The sequence below is a fragment of the Tachypleus tridentatus genome, chromosome 1 (genome assembly GCF_004210375.1).
Source record: "Tachypleus tridentatus isolate NWPU-2018 chromosome 1, ASM421037v1, whole genome shotgun sequence".
Taxonomy (NCBI): Eukaryota; Metazoa; Arthropoda; class Merostomata; order Xiphosura; family Limulidae; genus Tachypleus; species Tachypleus tridentatus.
In genome coordinates, this window is record NC_134825.1 from 160,346,506 (window position 1) to 160,374,356 (window position 27,851).

A 27,851-nucleotide genomic window follows, 5' to 3' on the forward strand; every position below is an offset into this window, starting at 1 on the left:
TCTCTTAATAAAGCAGTATTAGGGGTATCTGATTGTAAAGAAAATTAATAATGTTAATGTATTATTTTTCCATATTTAACGGTGAACATAGTAAGACTAGGGGGCACAACTATACATTTTGGCAGGGTAGAAGTCTTCTCCTACTTAGACAGTTTTATTTTTATAACAGAGTTGTTTTTGTCCTTTAAAATGAGTTGCCTTCAGACGTTGTATAGGTACTAAATTTAAACTAATTTAAGAAAAAGCTTGGTAAGTATACGAGGTCTGTTCAAAAAATACGCGGACTGACGTCATAAAACAAAATGTACTTTATTTAGAAGTTACAGGTCTGGTACCCTTCAAAGTACTCTCCTCTCCAACGCACACACTTATCCCAACGGTGTTTCCACTTGTTGAAACAGTCCTGGTACGCTTCTTTTGTAATGTCCTCCAGCTCCTTCGTCGCATTTGCCTTAATCTCGGGAATCGTCTCAAATCTTCTTCCTTTCAAGGGTCTTTTGAGTTTGGGGAACAAGAAAAAATCGCAAGGAGCAAGGTCAGGTGAGTAGGGGGGTGGAGAAGAACAGTGATCGAGTGTTTGGCCAAAAACTCACGAGTTCTGATGGCTGAATTTCGCAGCAACGCGGTGCATCTTCAATTTTTCGATCAAAATCTCGTAACAAGATCCAACTGATATCCCACACTCTTCAGCAAGCTCCCTGACAGTCAGACGTCGATTTGCCCGCACCAGGGTGTTGATTTTGTCGACGTGTGGGTCGTCAGTTGACGTGGAAGGACGTCCAGGACGCTCATCATCTTCAATGGACTGTCGACCATCCTTAAAACGTTCATGCCACTTGAAACATGCCGTACGCTTCGTAGCAACATCACTGTAAGCCGTGTTAAGCATAGCAAAAGTTTCAGTCACAGATTTTCCAAGTTTAACACAAAATTTCACAGCAAGTCGTTGCTCCTTCAGGTCATTCATTCTGAAATCCGCCAAACGAAAAAATCGCACTTCATTTAAAACCGCGTAGCTAATACACAAATGAAGATATCTGCAATCGGGAAATGGCGTCGTAATCAGCTGATCTGTGCGAACCTAGCGACACCAAGCGGATTCCCCTGGAACCAACTGGAGCCGCGCAATTCAAACAGTCCGCGTATTTTTTGAACAGCCCTCGTATTTATGATGAAGACTGGCTTTAAGTTTTTAAAAAGTTATTTTAGAATGTTGAATAGCTTAGATGGACCAATTGGTCCTATGTTGTCCCAAAACGTTCTGTTACACTTACATAATTAATAACAAAATCACTATAGAAAATTGACAAAAACTATTAATAAATATAAATTACAAATACTATACCACAAATTAAATGTGTTAAACATAATACAATCGCAGCTCTTACTAACAAGATAAAGTGTTTTAAACATTTTTTTTCCTTATGTTATTTACTGTCTCTAAGCTACCCAACCACCAAATGTTTTGATGGTTTTCTTTACAGAGACAAAATGTGCTGTTTTCCTTTAGTCTCCTTTATTGTTTTGTTACTGGATGAATTATTCCTTAGTAGATGGTTGAGTATATTCACAGGTGGCTTTGTTCTTTGTGGATCTTTGTGATTGCTCACAACTGGAACCCTGTGTTCTTTAGCAGGTTGACTTGCCTATGGCAAGTCATTTTATCGCTAGTTGATTTAAGTTTATCTTGGATAAAGTCATGATTTTCATCAACATCGTTCCTCTGATCAATGTACTCTTGTTAAGATATTCCACTACTTGTCACGAGTAGCAGTGAGAGATATTTATCATACATTTTTTATACTCATTAGTATAGATGGTTAATTGATCTAAAATTGTATGCTTGTATAATGTGACTATTCCATTGGAAGGTGGATGGAGGGCTGCTACCCTAAACTTTTTTAGTTTTAAGGATTTTATACCCCTCCACAAATAAGGTTGAATTAATGTTCTGTTCCTAATGTGAATAAAAATCCATGTTCACCAACATCTAGAAAACATCATTGACAAGCTTTATTGGTAGAGTTTATGCCTCCTGGTTAAAAACAGCAAGTGCTTTTATATCTGGACAAATAGTCCATCACATCTGTGATTTACTTATTTTTAAAATTACTCTGTAGCAGAGAACTAAGCACATTGAAAATCACTTTCTCAAAAGATGCTTCAAAGCAACACTTCTGTAATTGCCAATGCTGTTTCTTTTTTGGATATTTTTGCTGGGAGCATAGTACACATGATTTATACAAATTCTCTATAGATTTGTAGGCATCCAGCCTGGTAAAAGTCGTTCTCTTACTCTCTACAGTTATCTTCTAAACATCAAAGTACCTAGTTTGGAAGTCTGTAGCTACACAGGTAGCTTCACGTTTCCAACATAGAGTACATCTTTGTTTTTAAACCGCGTGGAGAATTTGTATGAGAATTTTTCTGTAGTATTCCTGATCTACTGAATGACTGGTTTCAAATTTTTATATTCTGTTTGATCATTTTTAAGTGCAGTATTGAACCACGTTAGTTTTCATCATAATTTGTGGAAGTCCAATCTTTTACTTTTATTGTAAGTTTAGGGTCTTAGTTTAACTTACAGGTAAAAGATACTAAGTTGATAAGAGGTTTCAAATAAAGTATTCACATTACTCTAATGAGTTTGGCATGCATCATTAGACACCTAACTTTGTATTGTTTCTGTGATTTTGTTGTGCTGTTGTTTTATATAAATAAACATCTGTTCCTCTTGTGTCTATCAGTGTCGAGTTTTTCTAACATATGATCTTGTTGGAAAACCGTGATAGCAGGTGCACGACTTAGCCATTATCTTTTGAAACACAAGTTAAATTAAAACTCAAGTAAATAACAGATTAATTGATTGAACCTCCTAATTAACTTACTTATATTGTAATATATTAACTTTTCTCCAACACTTCTGGAAAATTTAAGACAACACAATCCAGACAATCAGGAAACTACTCTATATCACATGTTATAACCACCTAATGCCAAAATTCTTTCTAGCTAACCGTACAAGTCATCAAAGTCAAAATATTAAAAACCTAGCCTGCAACAATATTTAATACTTAAAAATGAGGGCAAATATTTAAATTTATCCACTGTCTTTTATGCTGCCTGAAAAAAAAATAGAATATTTACATTATATTACCAAAAATAGTAAAGTAAATAATTTGACAGCGAATCGGAATATTTTATTTCTTTATGAATTGCCATAAGTAATGTTTATTAAAAGATATAAAAGAATATAGATCACGATAACACCATTTGTTTTATTTTAGTATTTGTTGAATTATAAACAAGATGTGTTTGTTTAAATCTGTGTTGTTAAGATATAAAATTATATAATGTGTTATCGGCTCCCTGCTTAACATGGGTATTAGAATTTTATTTTCAGGTTATAAGCCCTCAATCTTACAAATGAACCACGAGGGAGGAGCCAGCAGTATAATACCACTCAGTGGTAAAACAGCAACACAGTTTTTATAACATTCAAAATTAATAGACAAAAATATAAACAAAGCGTTTATTTCTGCATTCTAAATGCAACTGCTAAACATAAACAAGTGGTTGTTTCGGGTTTAAGCATTTGGGATGCAACAAAACTTTGTTGATGTAGACTAAATATTTTGTTCACCATAGTATGCATCAGTAAAACTCTTATAGACAAAAACCTTTTGCCTCCTACGCTTGCTGATAAAGCAATATATCATTTTGGTGTCTAGTGACAAACCAGTAGAAGCGAGAAAATTATTGAAAGGTCACGCATTATATTTTTAAAATTTAATGTTTTGTTCTTTAGGGGGAGTGTTTACAATATATGATTTTTTTTTTCAAATTCCATTAAAGTTTAGGCCTCCATGAACTCTCAAAACATTATAGTACATAGAATACTATTACAATATAAAAATGCCATGAAAGTGAGTCAGTTTATCATTCAGTGCTACTAATAACAGCATCGCACAATCGAAAAACCAATAGACTATGATTAAAAGGTACCATGAGAGACACATTAGGCTTATTTCAAAATCATATAAAGTGAATAGGTGGAATAACGTGCAAAAAACTATTTATTTTTCTGCCTGTTTAAAAGAACTGGCTTCAAACATATTAAACAATCTTCCAAGTCACAGCCAACGCAAATACCAAGCACTGGTAGCTGCCTTATCTAAAAGGTTCAGAATGTTCAAAAGCACTGAACAGAAGAAAAAAAGCGATCTTAGATGAATTTATGGACAATTTAAAAAGGCTCGCCCAATTTTTCTACCTAATGCTCCATAATTCCAGAATGGAATTCATGTAACGTAATCAATTCATTTGAACTTGGCATGGCCTAGCGCGTAAGGTGTGCGACTCGTAATCCGAGGGTCGCGGGTTCGCATCCCCGTCGCGCCAAACATGCTCGCCCTCCCAGCCGTGGGGGCGTTATAATGTGACGGTCAATCCCACTATTCGTTGGTAAAAGAGTAGCCCAAGAGTTGGCGTTGGGTGGTGATGACAAGCTGCCTTCCCTCTAGTCTTACACTGCTAAATTAGGGATGGCTCGGTGCAGTGGGCTAACAACCTACTCACTTAAAAATACTCTTCAAAAAAAGAAACGCAAAAGGCAAAATTTGAGACAAATTGTTAACAAGTTTATTCCGGGTAGTTCTGTATGACATATGTGAAACTTTGCACATTCACTGCTGAACATCCAAAGTCTGCAAAGGCGAAGTCCACGCTCACTAGGTGAAGTTTAACGTCACTCATCGTCAATAACGAGTATGTCCCCCGTGAGCATCAATAACTGCTTGGCATCTCCTGCCCATGGAAGCGATGAGATGACGAATCATATCCTGTGGAATGGCTGTCCACTCAGCCTGCAAAGCTGCTGCAAGCTGAGGTAGAGTCTGCGGTTGAAGTTGTCGCCGTCGCAGACGTCGGTCCAACTCGTCCCAAAGATGTTCGATGGGGTTTAAATCTGGTGATCTGGAGGGCCAGGGAAGAACGTTGATGTTGTGGTGTCTCAAGAAGACAGTGGTGAGTCGGGCTGTGTGAGGACGGGCGTTGTCATGTTGAAAACGTCGTTGACGTTCACCATTATGGGTTGCACATGGGGCCTAAGAATCTCGTCGACGGTTTACGCAGCCCTGGTATGGTTGAGGCAGTATACGTCGAAGTGGTGGTTCTATCCCGAAGGTGACGAAACTGGATGTAGCGATCTTGTGCGGGCGTGGTCACACGAGGTCTGCCTGATCGTGGACGGTCACGAGTTGATCCATGTTGTTGGTGACGATTCCATAGCCTTGTAATGGTGCTTGGGTGGACATTCACAGCTCTGGAAACATCTAATCGAGATTCGCCTGCTTCCAAGTGACCAATGGCGTTGTTGCATTGTGCTTCAGTCAGTCTTGGCGTAACTGTATTGCGTTTCGGTGGTTTAACACTGAGCTATGGAAACCGAGAACCCGTCACATTTATAGGGATTTTGCACATGTTGCACTTGCAGAACATGCAGATCTCTCAAACAAATTTATTGGACTTGAATGCGTTTTGGCGAAAAATCCGATGTTTTCCTCCGTTTTCAAAGCGCACAACTTTTATTGTCATTTTGGTCTGACAATCAGTGCCTTAACACGTGTAATATCACATACTCTGAGCTTGTAACGTTATTACATATATTTCTCTTTAAAATAACAAAAATATCCCTTTTGCGTTTCTTTTTTTGAAGAGTATACTTGTTGAAGAATCCGCAAGCGATTGCGGCCCTATGTTCCTAGATGGAATTTAATGGTGATAACTAACTAATCAATTCATATATGACGTAACAGATTAGGATACGCACATTAGTTCATATATGCCATAACAGATTAGGATACGCACATTAGCTCATATATGACGTAACAGATTAGGATACGCACATTAGCTCATATATGACGTAACAGATTAGGATATGCACATTAGGCCAAATGGAATTCCAGTCCAGTAAAATTAAAATTAAACGATCAAGGACACCATCTTAATGAAGAAGTAATCAGATCAAGCAGCAGTCCAACATCAACGCTTTCTGACAATAGTTTAGAAGAACTGAAAGGATTTATTAACTAATAAGTTACAACGCATGGACATAAACGTAAATACACTGCAATACAGTAGGTGTTTCATGTGTAGCTTTATAGGACATATTGGCAGGAACTAAAGATGCAAGTCAGTAGGAAGTAAAATTCCTCTCAAAGAAAGTCAGAGAAAAGGGTGAGTATTAAAAACACGGCCATTGTAACCAAGACCGTAAAGATGAATTGATGTGAACAGCAAGTGGACATGGCGTTCGAACAAGGGGAAAAGTTACTCCTGATGTAGAGATGAGAGGTTAGACTAGCTGCAAATAACTTCACAATCTATGACTAGAAATTCCCTGTATGTTAGAATATAAATACTATACTAGAAGTTGAACATCCAGTGACAATAAGCAGGGCAGTCATTGCATCACTAAGAAGTGAAATACTCATAAATGGACTTGTTAAAAAATAAATTTATATCTAGTGACTGAAGTATAGTATAAACAAACATTCCAGTGTATTCTGCTGATAATTTGTTAGAAGAGCTGTTGTAGATCTAAAGAATAAAGATGTTATCATTTAGGCCATGAACAAATGAAATTCCAGTCAAGTCTAGAAGGAATACGACAAGAAGAGGAGTTGTACTTGTAGTACATCCACATCAAAGAACACCAGAAGTAGTCATCTTTGAGGTAAGGTGTAGGAAGCCTATTGCCAAGTCATAACGACATCTTACCACCTCATTTACAAGAACTGTATTCAGTGTACCCCATGACTTAAGATAAACAAATAGAATATATATATATATATTGATACTGAAGATGTAGCCTCAGTACATCAGTTGGTCAGGCAACTTTTACTTTCAAAACAGACTGAGACTTTCAAATAGATGGAATTTATGTTGGAACAAAGAGTAATAGAACCAAGTACTGGTCTTTGGGTATCATCTGCTGCACTTGTGAAGAAGGATGAATTTACAAATTTCTGTATGTAACAAACAATTATGTTTATTCAATTCCAAGGATCATCTCTATTTTGCGTTTTCCATCTGGATCAAAATGGCTTTCAACGTTTGATCTTAAAACTGGATATCAGCAAATGCAAGTCAATGAAGTAAATGGAGAGAAAGTAGCCTTTACTGTTAGAAATGAACTGTAGCTATTATGTTTAAATTGGATATATATTACTCTTGTTACATTTTAAAGACTATTGGAGTGTACTCTTAAATACCCTAGAAGATTCTTCTCATCTATTTGGATGACACAATATCCTAAGAAAAGATCCTTGGTAAGAGTTCTGAGTCATTTAAGAAAAGAGAACCTTAAGCTGATTCCTAAGAAATATTCATTATATCATCAATAGGTGAGTTTCATGAGACACATAATCAGCAATTGGCTGACACTAAGTAACCGAGATGAGGAAGAGGATATTTGAGATTGTGTTGTTGTTATCATTGTAAAATTATTTTCTGACACAGCTCATCTACTGCACAGGTTATTTGAAAAGCTAAATATGTGTTGTTGGACTATTGATTGTTTAAAATGAATTAATCACTACTCTCGAAGATTCAATCAGATACAAATGTAAGTTATTTTACCTTTTTCATTTTCGTCACTACCTATATGCATAAATGTTTACACTCCAAATTGAAATTGAAGCGAAGCATTAAAGTGGCTGCTGAGTTTTTGCAATCCAGAAGAACATATAGCAAGATGGATCCAGAAACTTCAGGAGTACGATATTCATCTGGGCTTTCCTATCCATTAAAGTAAGTTAAACAATAAAAACTCGACGTCAGGCCTTATAATTAAAATATTTGTTAAACATCCCTTAAATTATTTTAAATTAACCGCATCTACCACGTATGAAAGCAAGCTGCACTAAAGACCAACCACTACTTTAAAATAAGCTTTATTAGCTGAAGATGAATTATTATCCTCCAAAATTTATACTTGTGTCTTCCAGGCTTATGATCCTCACCATTAGGTACGAAAAACAACGATGCAGCAGCACGTAAACACGTCAATAAGTTCCCTCTGACCCTCTGTTTTTAAAGAGAAAACAAGTTTAGATATCTTGATCTGTCCTCGTATGACGACCTTCCCATCCTAGGTATCGTTTTCTTAGTCCTTCTATGAACTTTTTCCAATGATTCAATATCTTATTCTCAATATTTCTTAGATAAAGCCTAAAATCTTATTTGCCCTGTATATAGCAACAACACATTGCATGGATAATTTAATAGACTGATCTACCAGTACATTAGTTCTTTCTCTTCCATAACTTTTGGATATGTTGGATTTATGCGAGTTTCGCCAGAGCCAATTTCTTTCTATATTCTTATCCCCTTGTTAACTATTTTGAAACATAGCACTTGCATCATGGCGTTGTTGAATGAGTAACTGTGATGATACAGAAACTTATTAGGAAATAATTTTATGAAAATTACAATTCATATGGCTACCTTGTCAACCAGAATCATTCTAGGGTACACCTTGAAATGTCTAAGTTAAAAGTGATCTTGATATGTGTTTAGATCTTCACTGACTCCCCAGCTTTGTGCATTAAATATGACACAAAGTTGTTCTTGTATTCTGAGGCCTGCAAGGTAGAAGTCAAATAACAACAAAGTTCAACAGAAGATGTCATTTTTTGGCTTTGAATGAGTTGTGAAGAATGAAAGAGGCTGGGCACAATACATAACAATGTGAAATAATGTCTATTCACACAAACAATCAATTGCGACAAATGTAACAAAGAACGATTAAGAAGTCTCTAAGTCTGTGAGAAAACTTTTCGAGACTGTGAAAACACATCATATACACGAGACAATAATTCTGTTCTTTCCCAGGTCACGTTCGTTGCCTTCCTCACTCTTAACTGTTCCCATCAGAAATAAGGAAAATTGTTTGATGCACCACATGACAAAACGTGTAAAATATCATTATCTATTTTGACATAATATGTTCTGCTATACAGAAATAGTCCCCATGATACTGTAGATAACTGACACAGAAAACAGACAACTATGGCAAAGAGGACTTAATTCCAAACCTGAACAAAACGTTTATGTTAAACTTATCAATCCTAGATAGAAAAATAGCGAAAAATTTTATGTTAATTAAATAATAGAGTAGAAAATACGGAGTGTATCTGGACATCTCTACTTTTCTCAATGTCCTCAGACCATCCTTGACCGTCTCTAATTTCAAAATTTAAAATCTAGTGAAACAATCTCGTGCATTGGTCAAGACAACAATGTAATTTTCTCTTGTTGTTGTAAAACACCTACTTAGAAAGTAAGGCAGATGAAACAAAGAACGTGACTTTATAAGATAATGGTACATGGAAACTCAAAAACAAACATTTTAATACATAAAGCTATAACTAAACCTCAGAAAATTAATCGTACCCTTTACAATCACGTCAAAGTGCCACATAAAATACTCTTTTTCACGAACAGCTAACCTCCATTGTTCTTTGTTATCCAAGGTAATGCTGTGAAATGTTTTTGAGACTTTTGAAGATTATTAAAAATTCGTATTTCCGTACACATACTATACTGCAAGCGTGTTTGGTATTTAACGTTTTCTTTATAGACCACAATATTCTGATGCGTCTGATTTGAAAATCATCTTGAAGAGTGGTGACCGAATAAAAGAAAAATTAATTTCACTGGCCGTCACGAAAGTATACTTACGAACATAACAGACGTATTCTTCTTTATTACGTTTGAAATTGTAATATAAGTAGGAATATCGAATAAGAACGAATTTTACAACGTAACGAACATAAAAGAAAGTACAAGAAATACGTGAATCCGGATTCTTTAAAGTTATTTCTTTTTTATCACGATGTAAAAACAAATAAAACTTGGCCATGGACACTGATATTTTTTTTTCATAAATGCTTCTAATAAACAACAGTATAGTATTAAAGTGCTGATGATGATACAAGTTGGGAAATGCTTTTACCTGAACACCAAGGGTATAACCCCCTACCAGTATGTATATCTTCGGCCCGGCATGGCCAAGCGCGTAAGGCGCGCGACTCGTAATTCGCGGGTTCGAGCCCGCGTCGCGCCAAACATGCTCGCCCTCCCAGCCGTGGGGGCGTTATAATGTGACGGTCGATCCCACTTTTCGTTGGTAAAAGAGTAGCCCAAGAGTTGGTGGGTGGAGATGACTAGTTGCCTTACCTCTAGTCTTACACTGCTAAATTAGGGACGGCTAGCACAGATAGCCCTCGAGTAGCTTTGTGCGAAATTCCAAAACAAACAAACAAAATGTATATCTTGTTTCTGTTTCTTCTTACGTCATGATACTGCTAAAAAAAACACTTAAGCCTAAACAGTAATTATAGAGACGTGCCATTATGTAACATATACACTATTGTTATTTTCTCTATGGTTATTACCTTCGCTTTGCTTCTTCTTTGTGGGTATTTGGGTATGTTTAATTTTTAAATACCCAGGAGAGTCAGGTGCACAAGATCCCTTCCTCCAAATGGTTATCAGCTGTATTTTTAATGTTGTAATTTAAATGTTTGCTAGAGGGCGCGTCTCGTTAGGATCAGATTAGTCGTTTTACATATCTATGTTAAAAAGTTCTTTACTAGGAAATACGAAGGGGTTGGTTCTGTATATAAGTTGATCAAACCCTCACCTAAATGGAGAAAGTAACAACAAACGTATTTACGTGTATTAGGTGTTTAAACTTACCACTGATCCACCGGAAGACCTTGATATTTTCCGGTATGTTCTACATTTATTTCCTATGTATCCAAATGTGCTATAAACTACCATTACACCAGTTTGTATAATATATTCATAAGTATTGCAAACAAGAAGACATGAGAAGCCGGAAACAAACAGTAAATGGAACAGCGTAGAACTCTTTGTTGAATGTTCGCAAAATATGAATAATTTACAAAAATGATTCCTCATATTTATACGATTTGTTTGTTTATTTGTTTTTGAATTTCGCGGAAAGCTACTCGAGGGCTATCTGTTCTAGCCGTCCCTAATTTAGCAGTGTAAGACTAGAGGGAAGGCAGCTAGTCATCACCACCCACCGCCAACTCTTGGGCTACTCTTTTACCAACGAATAGTGGGATTGACCGTAACATTATAGCACCCCCACGACTGAAAGGGCAAGCAAGTTTGGTGCGACAGGGATTCGAACCCGCGACCTTCAGCTTACGAGTCGAATGCCTTAACCCACTCGAATTTATTAACTATTTTGTTATTGATCCATTTGCAAATACTGTTTTACAATTATTCGAATTTATCGAACTATACAAACAGAATCATATGAACCGCACCTTTAGTATGAATAAAGAACGTAAAGAAAAACAAGAGTAAACAGTTTTGTAATCCACTAAAATAGGTTTCTAGAAATAATTTCGACACTCATATAACTAATATTTTGAGTCATCAGAACTAATTATTGTTTTTGTAACATTGATTCAGCTAATTATCACATTTTATATAATTTTGTATAACCGGATTGTTGACCCAACAACATACAAAGAACTTTCAAGTCTCCACAGAGTAGTCAACCATGTTCTTTGTATTTTATTTCGTTTAGTTTTGTGCTTCCCAGTGGCACAGCGGTATTTCTGCGGACTCACATTGCTAAACACCGAGTTCCGATACCCGTGGTGGGCAGAGTACAGATAGCCCATTGTGTAGCTTTGTGCATAATTCTAAACAAACAATTTAGTTTTGTTTTTGAATAGGCCCGGCATGGCCAAGCGTGTTAAGGCGTTCGACTCGTAATCCGAGGGTCACGGGATCGAATCCCGGTCGCACCAAACATGCCCGCCCTTTCAGCCATGGGGCGTTATAATGTGACCGTAAATCCCACTATTCGTTGATAAGAGAAGCCCCAGAGTTGACGGTGGGTGGTGATGACTAGTTGCCTTCCCTCTAGTCTTACACTGCTAAATTAGGGACGGCTAAAATTGTTTTTGAATTTAGTGTAAAGCTACACAAAGAATATCTACGCTAGCCGTCCCTAATCGTAAACCTTCGATAAAATACCAAGGAAGTTCCAGACTAGAAAGAAGACTACATTGTTTGTAAGCTTGTAAAACTTTTGTACATAGATCATTGTTTGTAATAACTGTTATTGTAAATTGTATTATTGTTTGTATTATTAAAGAAACTGTATTATATATGTGAAAGAAATAAAAAAAGCTTAATTTATTTCGAAAAAATAGAAGTTTAAATATTACGTTTTAGTTGAAGCGATGTTGCAATTATTTCTTCGAAGGGAGATTGAAAACTGCCTGGAAGAGCCACTTCCACTGCTGTAAAAGTCTCAAGAGTAACTAAAAACAAAATTAAGAGTAACAAATATTTTTATTTCTTGCTTTTGAAGCTCATACGTCATATTGTGTTGTAGCCTACAGAGTGCATAATTCTTCTCATGATTCACGGCATGTGTATCATTTACTCACATCACAACAGTACAAATTGTTTCTACTGACTGACTGACAGATAACACATTACTGTGCAATGTTAAACTGCAGCTGGAGATTGCCATGGAGATTTATTTGAGAATATAGTGAGCATTTATAGTTTCTGTGTAACTAAATTCTCCATAAAAAGTCATAGCAATGAACAAATACATGTTTAGACTAAGACACAACTCCTATTAAGTGCTTATAAAATTGTACCAGTAGAAAAGTAGCTTTTCAAAATAAAACTTATACATTTAAAAGATCGTTTCAAATAAACGTTTAATTCTTTTTAAGTAATTATTCTGCTAATGTGCATAATAAAATTTAATATTATGTGTATAATTTTTTTTATTTCTTCACTTCATACATAATATAGGGGTTAGCTCCCTAAAGACGCCGACTGTATAGTGTACAAAGCATTAAATATCTACATGTTACATCTATTATTTGCTAGTAATTCCTGTTTCATCCTGTTCTTAAGTTTTTTTAAGGAATACCGTGTATGTGTAAGAAAGCTAACTTCAAGGGATAAAGATAATATAGTTGGTAATTGAAATATGGTGTAAAGTATAGAAGAAATAAACCGATCTTTTGATAACCTACGACTTCGCAGTACTTTATTTAGTATTCTACAAATAAGAATTACAAATGGCTCTTTTAAGAGGATTGTATTTTCTTTGTAAGCCTAAGATACATGCTTTTTTGTGTATTTCTATATGTTTACAGTCTTAGCAGTCTATAGTCAAGGTTTTAAAGTGTTAGTTGAACTGAATATTTAGTAGTCAAGGTGCTATTTGCTCGAACGTTCTATTAAGGTTTAAGCAATTCCTTGCGATCTCTATTATGAACTGTTATAGTGGTTCATGGTTCAGGAAACAAGTATGAAGAGCATCGCTTCAAATTAATACATGACGACGAAGAAAGTTCGACAATCTTTTTGTCATCTTGAACGTATGTTTTCAACAGGAACTGTTATTAAAATCCTCCAACTATAATTTCATACCAATATATCTTTTAAATTGGAGGTTTTCTTTTGACGAAATATGAGTTAATTTGTCTCCAAGGGAACAAAATGCAAGAATATCTACAGATGATAGGTTTATATAACAACTAATTTGAAATGTAAACAATCTAATTCCTAAATGTTTTTGTATCAGCGAATAACAACAAGTTAAGAAATCGATAATTTAAAATTTCAGCTTTTACTGTATTCAGCAATGCCCAAAACTAAAAACATTTGCTATATTTGTTCTACGAAATCTTAAAAAAAAATACCGGATGCCGTTATTCATGAACTGAGCGGTGCTAGAAAGTGTTATGTGTAACTAATCGCTAAGCCTATAAATGCTATGCAGAACTGCTTAGGTAGGAAATTGGACTTTGTATAAATGTGTTTTGTTTGTTAGTCTGTTTTTTAATTTCGTGCAAAGCTATGAGAGCTATCTGCGCTAGCTATCCCTAATTTAGCAGCGTAACACTAGGGGGAAGGCAGCTAGTCATCACCACCCACCGCCAACTCTTGGGCTACTCTTTTACCAACGAATAGTGGGATTCACCGTTACATTATACGCCCCCACGGCTGGGAGGGCGAGCATGTTTAGCGCGACGCGGGCGCGAACCCGCGATCCTCGGATTACGAGTCGCACGCCTTACGCGCTTGGCCATGCCAGGCCCTCGGGACTGGTGGACGACCGCAGTCTTCCAGTACGCCCTTTATGGACGTCTTGGACAATTCCATTTGTTTCAAACTTATCTCTAATGCGAGTAATGGTGAGTTGCGTTGGTGGATCTGTTTGAAACTCCCTTCTAAACCGTCTTTACACTTCAGCTACGTTCTCACACTTCCAGTAGCACCTTAAGATAAATTTCCTTTTCTTAAAGATCAGTCTTGTTTCTGTCATTACTTCAAATCAGTTGCACCTGTAAAAAAGAAAGTTTGAGTGAGTTATAATTATTCAAAGTGGGTATACATGTTTTTGGGACATCCTGTATATGAGTATAAATTTTATGATTTTGTAACAGGAATACTGGAGCAAGCGAGAGAACGTAATTAAAATGAGGCATAAAGTAAGTTAACATTACAAATTTTTCAATGCTAATATAAAGAACGTTTACTAAAGCGACTTTGGAACCTCGCTGGGTATGGATCAAACACAAGACAGAAAAGTCTTTAATGTTCAAGTCTTTCAGTAATAGAAAATGTTTTCAATCTTTGGTTTTTATTTATTTATTTTAGATTTTTAAAAAGTAAGTCGATAAAAATACTTTATTTTAGGCTAACTGTTTAAAACAATATTACTCTACAAGGCTCTTGTAGAGAGACAGTGTTAAATTTACGGACTCACAACCCTGCACTCCGGAGTTCGATTCCCCTCGGTGGACACAGAAGAAACCTAAGTCTGGCTTTACTCTAAAAAATAAAGATAGAGTAAGTCGTTTTGAATACATAAAGTTGCCAGTCTTTATGGCTGTGTTTTCAAATAACATTATTCTGAAAACTATGATCGAGACAGCCATTAATAGGTTCAAAAGCTAGTTGAAAATAGTTTCCAACGAAACAAGGGAGATATTAACCCCATGTTAAAAATATATACGTTTTGGCTATGATCATTCTTATGTAAACGAGACTCATAAAAGCATGCAGTATATATTAAACTTAAATTAGTTACGTCTAACTGAACACAGAGATAATCTCAATCACAAATATAACAGGTTTCTTGAGAATGTTATGTGACGTTATATCTATACGTATCGAGTGAACTGAAAAGAGAAAGACAAAGCGATAGGTAACGTTATAATCTGTACGTACACAGTGAGTCAAGAAGAAAGAAAAAACACAAGCTATTAGGTGACGTTGTATGTATACAGTGAGTCAGAAATAAAAAGATAAAATACCAAGTATCATCGTATTTGGTGTGTTACAGTGAGTCAAGAAGACAGAGCACTAGATGACGTTGCAAACTGATATACTGTCACATAAAACGTCATGGTAATCGTCATCACCATGTTTAAGAGTACTTCTAAATTTTCAAACGTTTTATAAATACTGTACATTACTTTTTACCTTTTCAATAGCAACACTCTACAACTATCAAAGTGTTCTGGGGATAAAAATCAATCTTATTACTTTCTGTTTCTTATCATATTTTCTCAAACAATACTTTGTTTATTAATTAGTTTATACTTTCACGTTAATGTGATTGGATGAACGTTTACCGTACGTAAACATATAAGTGTATATGTGCATACATCCACAATAGGTAAGACCGCCTATGCATGCTTAAAATATATACATAGAAATTTTAGTTAGTTCGAGATTTAAGCTTGACAGGATAACATGCCCAAAGATGTACGTTTTTGTTGTTGGATTGTAATGACGAACTGTTCGTCACATCATATTGCCATCTATCAGCACACACGTTATATACTACTAATAAAAACTAAATTAAACAACACAACATACAAGGAATTTTTGAGAGAACAAAAACAAGAAATAAATGTGGTTATTTTTTATATTTCTATTAAAGGTCATATTTAAAAAATTACTGTGGTGAAAAATATGAATCTTGTTTTCTGGTATCTTCCTTACCCCATTCTTCATTGCATACATGTGAATAATGTTCCAGTGGTAACAGTAGCTATCACATAAGATCAGAAATATAAGTTAACTGTGATTTAATTTCTGTTCATGTACTTCAAAATCTTTCTCTCTCTTACCATGAAACAACAAATATAAGAGATGCAATATTTCACATGACGTCCATCACAGGCTTAGTGTCCAAGCTATAGTCAACAACTTGTCACCAACTGGCACTCTAGACACTTTTTTTTTATCATCACTCACTATTTCAGTAGTTGTAGTCGAATGATTATCTTATAATATGTTATAGATATTTTACGACGGAATTTTACCTGACAGCTCCACATCTATACCATTTCATTTCATCGAGTTGTTCAAGAAGTAACAGCCATTTAAGATCTACAACCATTCGTGTTTATCTTTCACTTACAGTTACAGCAACCAAGGTCATTGATGTGCACCAAAGAATAAAGTCACTCAGGCAATGACTGCTCTTCCTTTCACTCTTTATAATGAAGGGTTCAATATTGTTCTCTCTCCCCCCCACCAGACCAGAGCTGTATACGTTTTTCCTCACATCATCATCTGTAGTTTTGTGTAGTTCACTTTCTACTGCTTGGTCAAACTAGTCATTCAAAGGATCGTTAGTCATGTATGATTTCAGGCTATAAATACATTTCAAACGTTTTCACGCTACACACAAACACCGAATTTTATATTCAATGTACTGAGTTGCTACATTAAAAGAGAAGGTCCAATGTAACTGGATCTCAGTCACATGCTGCTTGTCCGTATCAGCGTCACACGTGACCTCTTCACTCGTACTGCTGTTCTTTCTCTGTCTTTTTATAAACTTCCTTCTGTGTGACAGTTTCCTTCATCTTCAGTTGATGTGCAGATCCGTGAAGATTAACCAGTGTGGATGATATCCACTCCACCTTTTCTTGTGAACATTTGGTAAATCCATACCAAGCAAGGGCTGTACATGAGTGCTACTGGGGATATAAGATATCTTCCAAACATTAACATGTTTAGAGAACAGCCAGTAAGCTGTTGTTCCATTGCGAAACTTACCGTAATTATATATATAGCGAATAACCATCCCTATCTGTTTAGCCTGAACTTATTAACTTATAACGCATATACTTCATAGTTTGGGTTATGTGCTCGCTCAAACTATGATACTGAAAATGATAAAGTGAAGTATGGGCTTTTACCATAATCAATACCTTACCTGAACCAGCAAACGACTTACTTATAAAACTTGATATTTTATTTTGTGAATCTCCTTTAATCTTTCAAGGTAAAATATTCGTTATTTAGCTAACTTATCATCGACTTTTTCAGGAGATGTATATTAATTATAATTGGAGGGACCAACAATATCTTGGACTATTATCTGTTATGAAGACGTAACAACTCAGTGACAGAATTCCACAAGTGTGAACGATTCTTAGACATTGCATTGTTTACCTCATCCTTTGCATCTTTGTGCGTATGATCGGATGGTTATAGTTTAGTAGCGCAAAACAATGAGGCTATCTGCGCCAAACTAGAGATGAAAATAAATAAAATACTATAAAAAATATAACGAAAATAAGTTAAACAATACCTTAAAATCAGCCAAAACATAATAAGAAAAAGGCCAATGTCTCTTAAAATATGAAAATGCAATTAAAATATCGCAAATGACATTGTTCAACGTCATGGGTAAACAATTAGAAAAGACATGTCTAAAATGGCGCCGCAACGAAAGTAAAATGTGGGTATTTATGACCTAAGTGTGACAAAGACCGCACATTGGCAAATTAATTTCACATAAAAAAACAATGACAACTGTGCATACATGTCCATAAAACATCAGCATGAAATGGCTGTTATTTAAAGGTATTTCTGGACCACTTTGGTTCGTGAATCGTGTTGCACTTGAAAATATCTTTGATATCAGAAACTTTACGACCATCAGTTGCTTCACATGTCAAGTGCCATTTTTCCATTCATTGTAGTGATAATATAGTCTTCTCTTCTATGCTTTAAGTAGTCACCCAATATACGATAATACTTTCTTGTTTTTGAAACGCATGGCATATTTCAGTGACATTGGAATACTATATCAGGTATTCAAATGCGAGTTTAAGGTACAAAATATTATCGATGTATGTAAGACATTGTTCCTGTTGCACGCAGCAATACGTAAGTTTCAACAGTCAACAAAAAGTAGTTAATACCTTACATATGCTAAATGATACAATAAAAAGTCATATGAGTTTTCTCGAGTGCTGAAAAGTTCTTGGTTCTGCTTTGTCATCAGTTTGCACTTTATTATATCATATTCATTCTAATTATTTTGCTGGACACAAGTAATGCAATTAATTTCGTGTTATTGGACTTCCAGAAAGCTTTTGAAAAGTTTCTATGTGAGAAGTGTTCATGAGAGCTGAGTCTATTAGGTTAGAAGCTATCCTAATTAAATCAATGGGTAGAGGTAACTTTCCGAATTTACAATGTTAAAACTGGGGGTTCCGTTACCCAGGGTGGACAGAGTGCAGATACATTATATTACTGCATTGCACTAAACAACAACAGCATTAAATAGGCTTACAGCTGGTTGCATAGTCGAAGGCAGACGATTTTTAAAAATGGAGAGAATTACACAAAAAGTCATTTCATAAGCCATGTACCACAACAGAACTTCATGCTAGGTTCGTTGGTCTTTTTTAGTTTTTATTAACGACATTCGTTAATAAGGAATAACTACAGAATTTATTTGATGTAAAGGTAAGTTTAATTCAATGAGGATTTTAAAATGTTGTTAAGGCGTTGATTAGTTGATTTTGAAATCTCGCAGATTCTTCTCAATAAAAATGAGTCTGGGTGTATTGGTTATTGCAGTATTAATTATTTTTTTAAGTTTGCAAGAAGAAATTATACGTTAAGTTGAATGCATAAAATATTTGGTATAATTCTTACGAAGTAAAATAATGTTACTTTTCTAACAGAATTATTGACGTTAGATGTTGTAAACAGATTAGCATTAAAGGCGTTTAAAATGAGATTTTTTTAAAATATAAAGAATTGTTGTTGGAATTTCGCACAAAGCTACTCGAGGGCTATCTGTGCTAGCCGTCCCTAATTTAGCAGTGTAAGACTAGAGGGAAGGCAGCTAGTCATCACCACCCACCGCCAACTCTTGGGCTACTCTTTTACCAACGAATAGTGGGATTGACTGTAACTTTATAACGCCCCCACGGTTGGGAAGGCGAGCATGTTTGGCGCGACTCGGGCGCGAACCCGCGACCCTCAGATTACGAAGTGCACGCCTTAACGCGCTAGGCCATGCCAGGCCATATTTTAGATAGTATTAGAGATCGGAGTTGAATATAAGAAAAATGTTGTTTCTTATAGTTTAGAGTGGGATAGTAGAAAATCGGACAGTTTAAATAGGACAAATAGCCTCTTGTTATATATTGTAAGTTAACAAAATAATAACTTTTAATGTAGTAAAAAAAATTTAGTATCAATGATGTATATAAATTTAGAAATATATTTGGATTATAAAATATTTCAACATTTTATCTTTCTTTGTACCTTTAAAACAACAAAAATAAATAATTGAAATAGTATAAATAATATAAAGTATGTGTTAGGTGTCACTGAAATCACGAAAATTTAGCTAAGACTAAGAGGTTAAGATTTATACAAGGCGAGAATGTGGTAGCCTAGGTATGCTTTAAATTATGCTTTATCTTTTTTTTTAGATAAAAATTGCATTTTATCTTGAAGATACAACATATTATAACTCATAATTTTCAATTGTATTAATAATAAGCATGGCATATTCTCATTTGGTTGTTTCAGTATCTGTGTTCAGATTTCCTTTGCATAATCGTACCAATTCGCTGTGTTGCTGCCAGTCAGGTGGTAGTTTTTATTAGTCGTATGGCTCATCATCGTTCAGAGTTTTGTCGAATGAGCGTATTTATTAGTTGGTAACAGTGATACACAATTTGACCTTTCGACTGAAGTACATTTTAGTTTTCAAGCGTCTACTTGCTTTCTTTTTCCGTTATAATTTGTGTATGAGCATTTTTAAGGAAAAAATAGCTTATTCGGTTATGATTACTTTTAATTAGTACTGTTATTATATTATTGAATATTCCTGACTTAAGCCTATGAAATTGGGTTGTTTCAATACATTTTTAAAAGTGTTTGCATTTTGTTTATATATTCTAGATCCCAACTGTAGCAATGATTTGTATGGCTTGTACATATAAGTAAGCTGTAAAATTGTCATTATAACATAATATTTGAGGAAGAACAAGGAATCCATTTGTCTATCATTGCATTTCCTTTCATTTTGTCAGTATCCATCAATTTCTGTCCAACCATTGCTCCCAAAATACCTGATCAAATCCCTCTTTTCAACTCTACCAGTCATGCTGTGTCTACCACATCTAAAGACAGTGTGTTTGAAAGGCTGCCTATCATGATTGAAAAATAAAATTACTTAATTCACATGATTTCTACCCTGCTAAGTTTTAAATATTTTTCTACTAGTCCTACCACTTTTACCATTAAGCATGAAGAAAGATGTTGCACTAATCCTATCTGTTCCCTTATCATTTTTAACACTACATTCAGGTCCCATCTAACCCTTTTTTTTTTTTCGTATAACCATTATTCCATCTCGGGAATCATTTTAGGAAGGATACAAAGACTGAACACATTACTCTAAATGAAGCCTAACCAGAGATATTTACAAATAAATTACAACTTCCTTTGATTTGTATTCATTATTTCTGAAGATACAGCTCAAAATCTTATACATCAAAGTTATAAAGGAATGATCAATCAAAACATCAAGATTATTTTGTTCCATTACAATACTGAATTTATTTCAATCAAGCCCAAAATTTTGTCCATTTGCATTACCTCGCACTTAACATAATTAAATGTCATCTGACATTTATTTGTCTAGTTTGCTAAATAATCCACATCCTTTGTAAAACAACTGAATTCTCCTCACATATAGGGCAGTACTAATTGAGAAAAGGTATTTTGTGAGAGGTAGTATGTACCTTCTGGAAATACATTTTCATTTTGAGAAAAATGTCAACTTTTGAGCTATTTATTCAGATGTGAGGCATAAATAATGTACAAATGTTACAGTTAGGACCTTGCAGTCTGTTTGTAAGACAAAGTTTACAAATTATTTTAGTACATGTAAAAAAAGAAATAGTTAATAGAAAATATTGTGAAACTTGAGTAATTGTACTCTGCTATTTCAGATTAATAAAGAACATTATAATACTTTTTTAATTTTAATAATTAGGTAACTTGTTGATAACCTGAGAATGTAAATGTACATTTTTCCATTGAATATGTTTCAGAGAATCAATTTTAGTGTAAAGTACTAAGGTGCAGTTCCTGTCCAAATGTTAAAAGACAATCTTTGTTTAGCTCTTAGCCATGGAACTTGATGTAGCTAACGAGGCAGTTACAGTCAGATACCTTTATAGTTTTGATGGTAAATGAAAGTTTGTGGTAACAAAGTGCAAGTCTTAGCCTAATTTTATAATATTAGGTGATGAATGTTGCTTTTTATGCAGCAGATAATTAAATACCAATAATATAAATCATTTTACAAAATAGATGAACTCGGTTAATTTCATCCATTCAGCAGATACATTTCATTTGTAGACTTTTCTTAAAATGTACAGTTATGTTTAATGTTGATTAACCAAATGGTCTTTTTTTTTTCATATAATGTTTTTAAATTATAAGTAAGTTAGAATGGTCTGATGTATTCACATTTCAAAGGAATGTAATACTTTTATCAGTATGTGACACTTCTGGTTTTTGATAATTTTACAGCAGTTGTGATTAGGAACAAGTCTACAGCACATTCTGAAATCTGTTTTTGATATTTTTTAATTTTTATAAAACTGATGTTTGTTTTGGGAATAATAATGATCAGAAGCAGATTTAGAAACACTTCAAAATGTACCAGTAATTACATCATATTCTCCTGTTTCTTTACCAACCCTATTGTTATTCTCCTGTAGCAGTTATGGTTCTTTTTTTCAGTTTCTAAAATTCTTTTTTACTGTTAAAGAACATTTTCTGTGTACTAATCCAATCACTATACTGTGTTTCTGAATCAAAGAAACATTTTCATTAGTATCAGTTTATGTAGTGTTATTCTCAGTTGTTTTGGTTGATCTACTGTCAAGTTAATCATCTAAATCTGTGATAAAAGTAATGTGGGATAAAGGTCACAAAACAGACTTGAGATAGACCCACACTGGAATTCTTCCAGTGAGAATAATATCCACTTGTCACTTTTATTAATAGCATGCCAACCTTTTAGTTCATTAACAGTGTTTTGAAAGTGCTATGTTATAGTTAAATGTTTATGCAGAACCTTATCAGAAGGTTTCTGAAAGTCAATGTGAACTGGAGAGTCTTTGTTAAGAAAAAGAAGCAGTCAGACAAAATCTGTGGTGAGTTAAGTAAATTAAGAAAGCCCATTTTTTAAAGTACTATGCTACATACTGTCAATTTTATATTTCAGTATTTCAGATTATTATAGTTTAATGCCTTCTTACTGTCAGTGAGATGCATGTAAGTCAATGGTAAGAAATGTTATTTGAGATGTATATGGCCTTGTGTTCATTACTTGAGTGATGAATTTTCATATATTCAACAACCTTAGTTTACAACATTTTAATACTTACAAACTACAACAACCAAAGGAGAGGGGAAAAGAATTATTTTTTAAATCACTTGCACTATTCAATGAAGACACCAGTTTATTAAATTTTGAAAATAAAAAGATGAACATTATTAGTTGTATGTAGAAGTCCTATAGTCTGTTCTTATCTGAAATATTTTGTGAAATTCTGTGCCTTTTTCTAAAGACAAAATCATGGTAAGAAGTTTTTGAAAAATCTATCTATATATATTAACTTGTGGTACAGAATTTAAGAAACAAATGTAGTTCCAAAGATAGCTTATTTCAAGTTTAATGTGAAATTTAAAGAAAGGGGGCCTTTTGCTTTAATAAGACTGTCCCAAAACTAATTCTCATGTAAAATATTGTTCAGCCTTCTTCAAAACTCTTAAACTTACTCTGTCCACCATATCTAAAGGCAGTCTATTCCAAAGGTTAACTACTCTGTTAGAAAAGATTATCTTAACTGAAGGTGATTTCTAGAGTGTAAAGATGTTTCCTTGACATACTATTCTCACCATAAGGTAAAAAAAAACAACTTACATTGATACTTGTGATTTCCTTAATGTTAATTCAGTAAGATCTCTTTTAATGCACTCTTTTACAAGAGAAAATTTTTGAGATCTCAACCTGTCCTCATAAGATAGGAACCTAAGACTGAACCCAATACACCAAATGAGGTCTAACAAATGATCTATATTAGGGTAACTTTTGTGTTTGGAATTACTGTTGGTTTAAACCCATGTTTATGTGTTTCTGTTTGAGTAGTGAAATTTTTTTTCCTCAGTGTGGATTCCTGTACATTGTGAGGGGACCTCCCAGGGAAGGTTCCATTCTTTCAGTTCATCTTTTCTGGGATCTAAACATCCAACCATGTGCTTGCTGTGCATGGTGATCCTTGAAGGGGGAGTAGAGGATCCTGGTGATTGAGGGGTCTAACCCTAACACACCACTTTGGCCTTGAATTTCTGTAGGTGGGCAGCCTTGGGGTGGCCCCCTAGGGTCATTTGGCTGGTCCACTTGGGCTAAGGTCAATAAAGTACCAGTGTTGGATGTTCTCAACAGGTGTTGTGGGGATTGTATCTGATGCTGATGTTTGGGTATAGTGCTCATGAAACTCTGGCATTGCTGCAGTGTCCTTCTTTGGCACTGTAGTGTATCCTCTTGTAGGGTTCCATGGTGGGTGGAGTCAGTGGGCCTCAAATTATTCCTTTTTTTATTGTGGATCCTCCAAATAAAAACTTAAATAAAATAGTGAAAAATCTGTACATAGGTAAAGGACCACATCTTGAAGATTCTGAGCAGCAATCTACAACATCTGTAACACGTGCTGTACCTCATCTTCTTATAGTACATTCTCTTTCAGACAGATATCTCTCTTTTTCATTCAGAAGGGGCTGCAGGGACTTGATGGTTCTCCAAAGTCAGTAAAGAAGATTCACTCTGGTGACATATTGATGAAAACATCCACATCTCAACACAGTGAACTCCTTGGTTTCAGAGGCAGTTGGGGATGTACGTATTGAGGTTACACCTCATGCTACTTTGAACTCATCACGAGGAGTTATTGTTAAGAGGGATTTGAAGAACATCCTTAAGTCAAAGATTCTCACTGGTTTTTCCACCCAAGGAGTTTCTGCAGTGAGGCATATCTCCACTTGCAAATATGGAATTATGATAGCAACCAGTGACCTCATTCTCACATTTACATTACCACGTTCAACTGCCACCATCAAGACAGGTTATCTTAATTGCAGGGTACGGCCATATATTTTTAGTCTCAGGGGTTCAGTCACTCAAAGATGTTATGTCGTGGTTCCTAGACGTGTGCTCATTGCAGTAGCAAGGACCACGATGCCTATGATGGACCATCGTTGCATCAATTGCAATGACTCTTACCCATCTCTTTCCCTAACATACATTACAGCAAATCCCAAGATCCACTTCCTTTGGTTCCGGGTACAGGTATTTCCTTGGGTACATCTTCTTCCAGTTCTCAGTCCCTAGAATCCTCTTCCAACAGCAAAGGCCTTCCCAGTTAACCCAGGACAGGATCCATGGAGGTCGATAGACCTCCCTTGAAAAAAGTCATGGTTGTAAACAGAAGGGTTCTCCACCTAATTAGCTTGTTCATAAAAAAAGCCACCTTGTTACAATGGAACTGTCAAGGTCTACGTTCTAATCTGGATGACATCAAAACACTGATTGCTTCTTACCATCCTTATGTCTGAAACCTGCCACTAGCCATCTTTTGGTGGTTTTTCTTTGTACAGAAATGGCAGGCTGTGTAATGGATGAGTGCATGGATGGGTGGCACTGTTGGTTGATTAGTATGTGCCCACCCTGTCTTTGCCACTCGACACACCCTTGGAGGCTGTAGCCATCCATGTTTCCTTGGGTTGTACCATTGCTGTTTGTTCTCTCTACTTGCCCCCTGGAAAGACCTGTGATCAATCAGGCCTTGATGCTCTCATTCAATAGTTGCCATTTCTTTTTTTAATCCTGGGGGACTTTAATGGACGTCATCCCCCTTTGGGGAAGTGCTGATATTGATGGGAGAGGTATGGTCTCTGATCACAACCTTTTCTCTTTTCAATAGCAGTTCTTGTAATTATTTTCATGCACCTAGTCAGTCCTTTACTGTTATTGATTTCTAAATTTGCTCCCCTTCATTATTCTCCCACTTTTCATAAGGGTTGACAGTATCATCTTCCTATAATTTTGAGAGACTGGCCATGGTTGATACCACCCGACCCACGTGCCTCGGTGGAAGCTGGATCAAACAAACTGGCATCTTTCATTGCTCTCGCAGTAACTGACTGTATTATACAGGCAGCTGCCTAATGTATTCCTAAAACCTCGACCCGTTTTCCAAAATATCCTCGTCAGTGGTGGAATCCTGCCTGCCACATGGCACGGAAGGCTGAAAAATGGACCTGTGATATTTTTCGTAAGTATCCCACACTCTCGCACCTCCTCGCTTTAAAGCAGGCCCACGCATGTGATCATTGGGTGTGACGTCAAAGCCAGAAGGAATCTTGGATTAAGTTCACAACCAGCATATCTTCTACCACCAGTCCCAGAGTCACATGGGACAAGATTAGAAAGATCAGTGGAGCAATATAATTATGTCCCCCTCTCAATCTTGCTCTCCGATGGCCAGGATTTAGTTGATACCCAGAGCATTGCTGATATTCTAGGTGAAAGCTTTTGCTGGATATCTGGGACTTCTGCTTCTTCCTTTTAATGCTATTTGTGTTGTTTCTTAAACATTGTTTTATTTTACCTTAATTTCCTTTTGTGAATTTCACTAAATTTCTTTAATTTTAACTTTTTACGGGATGTTTGATACAGTTAGCCAAGTTGCTTTATGCCATAAAACATCAAACCAACCAACCAACCAAATTTTTTTTATACAGATATTAAGCTAATAAAGAAAATCTAAAAGTGTTGAAAATTTTATTACAGTTATGAACTGGTTTGCTTGATGGTATGGTTTGTGCTGTTAAGTTGAATTCTTACAAAATTTTGTTAAATAGACATGAATATTCATGATCAAAAGTAGATGGTTGCATTGAATAACAGCTTGATGTTAGTGAACTGAAAGGCCATTAGTCCCATTTCTTTTTTTTAGTAATGAAGCCTTATGTGCAGTTTGTAAAACTAATCTGTTTGGAAAGAGTATTTGAAAAAAACAGGTTAGTAGACTTACTATTAAATGTGATTCCTGAATCTACTAAAAGTTATAATGCAACAAAATTGCTCTAGGAGACATTTTTGTATTAGCCTAATTATAGGGTGATGTTGAATATAAGGCAACTCCAATTTTTAGAAACCATTGGAAAGAAAACAGTGTCACAACATCCTTTTTACATCTGCAAAACACTTTTCTTGCAGAATGTGCTTCAAGGAGTTAATTTTGTTACCACAAACACATCACATTATTTTCAGTTGCTCCAAATTTTCCAGCAATGGTATAATTGTTTGTTTTGTCTGTTCATGTACTACTATAATTTTAAGACTTGCATCATAATTCTTTGTTAATTTGACATTTTCTTGTTTCCTGTCTTTCAGTTTTTGTTGCACAAGGGTTGACCATTGACACAAGACTTGCAGATTACAATTATTACAAAATTTAAAACTAACATAGTCAAACCTATAATGCACAAGCACAATAAACACTAAATACAGCCTGCAAGTGAATTAGTTGCAAGAATTTTCAATAATCATGAATGAACATCTAGCACACACGTGTAGATACGTGCTATCTGGATGCTCATGAGTGCAACAGGCTAGAGTAGGGGAAGGGGTCTGTGATCATCCATGATTGTTAGGCAACTATGAGTTTTACAACCTAATTATTAATTTTAATAAAGCATTGCTTTATAATCAGACCAATACAGTTCTTCTGTCTCAGGCTTGGACATGTATTTGATGTGAGTATTTTGTGGTGCCTCTTCATTTGTTTTTGAGTCACTAAATTATCAGTGTTATTATTATTTGTTTTATGTTGTTAAATGGATATGTGCATCTTTTAAATAGTGTATATTCTGTGTCAAAGACTCGCAGGCCTGATATATTGTGTTAGTCATTAACTTATGGATAATAGTTTTTGCTACTTATAAGCTACCTTAAACCATGAAGTTTCAGCTGATAGAAGTTAATTTCTCTTTCTGTTATTATTAGAATGTTTTCTTATTTTCCATATAAGACATTTACTTGTAATAATATGTACACAAATTGCATGAAATTACTAATGTGACTTAGTAATATAAATGAAGTAAATGGAGTTTTGATTCTTAATGTATAACGTGTTGCCTTATGACTTTTGCTAAATACTGCCCGTAAGACTTTTGATGATTGTTTTGCACATAAACCAGTAACTTTCTCACTAAAATGTAACTGTATATCATATTCCCTGAACACAAATATGGAGTCCAAATCATGATGCTGTTTTCTCTCAAAGGAAAACAGACTAAACATTTATAATTTTTTTTAACTTACAGTGGGTAATACAGAAAGTTAATTT

At 35.1% G+C, this 27,851-nt stretch overlaps 1 protein-coding gene across 9 annotated transcripts in view; it reads left to right on the forward strand.

Annotated features, from left to right (window-relative positions):
- The first annotated feature begins 19,720 nt into the window (after positions 1 to 19,720).
- LOC143229040 (uncharacterized) overlaps positions 19,721 to 27,851 on the forward strand; it is a 34,606-nt gene continuing 26,475 nt past the window's right edge. For 6 of the 9 annotated variants that reach the window (XR_013015625.1, XR_013015626.1, XR_013015628.1 and 3 more), the window contains exon 1: positions 19,721 to 19,812. The gene's annotated coding sequence lies outside the window, so the exon portion shown is untranslated. Of the gene's footprint in view, positions 19,813 to 19,897; positions 22,593 to 26,896; positions 27,259 to 27,851 lie in introns of those variants that run through there. The other 3 variants (XM_076460744.1, XM_076460753.1, XM_076460758.1) reach the window with 3 other exon arrangements.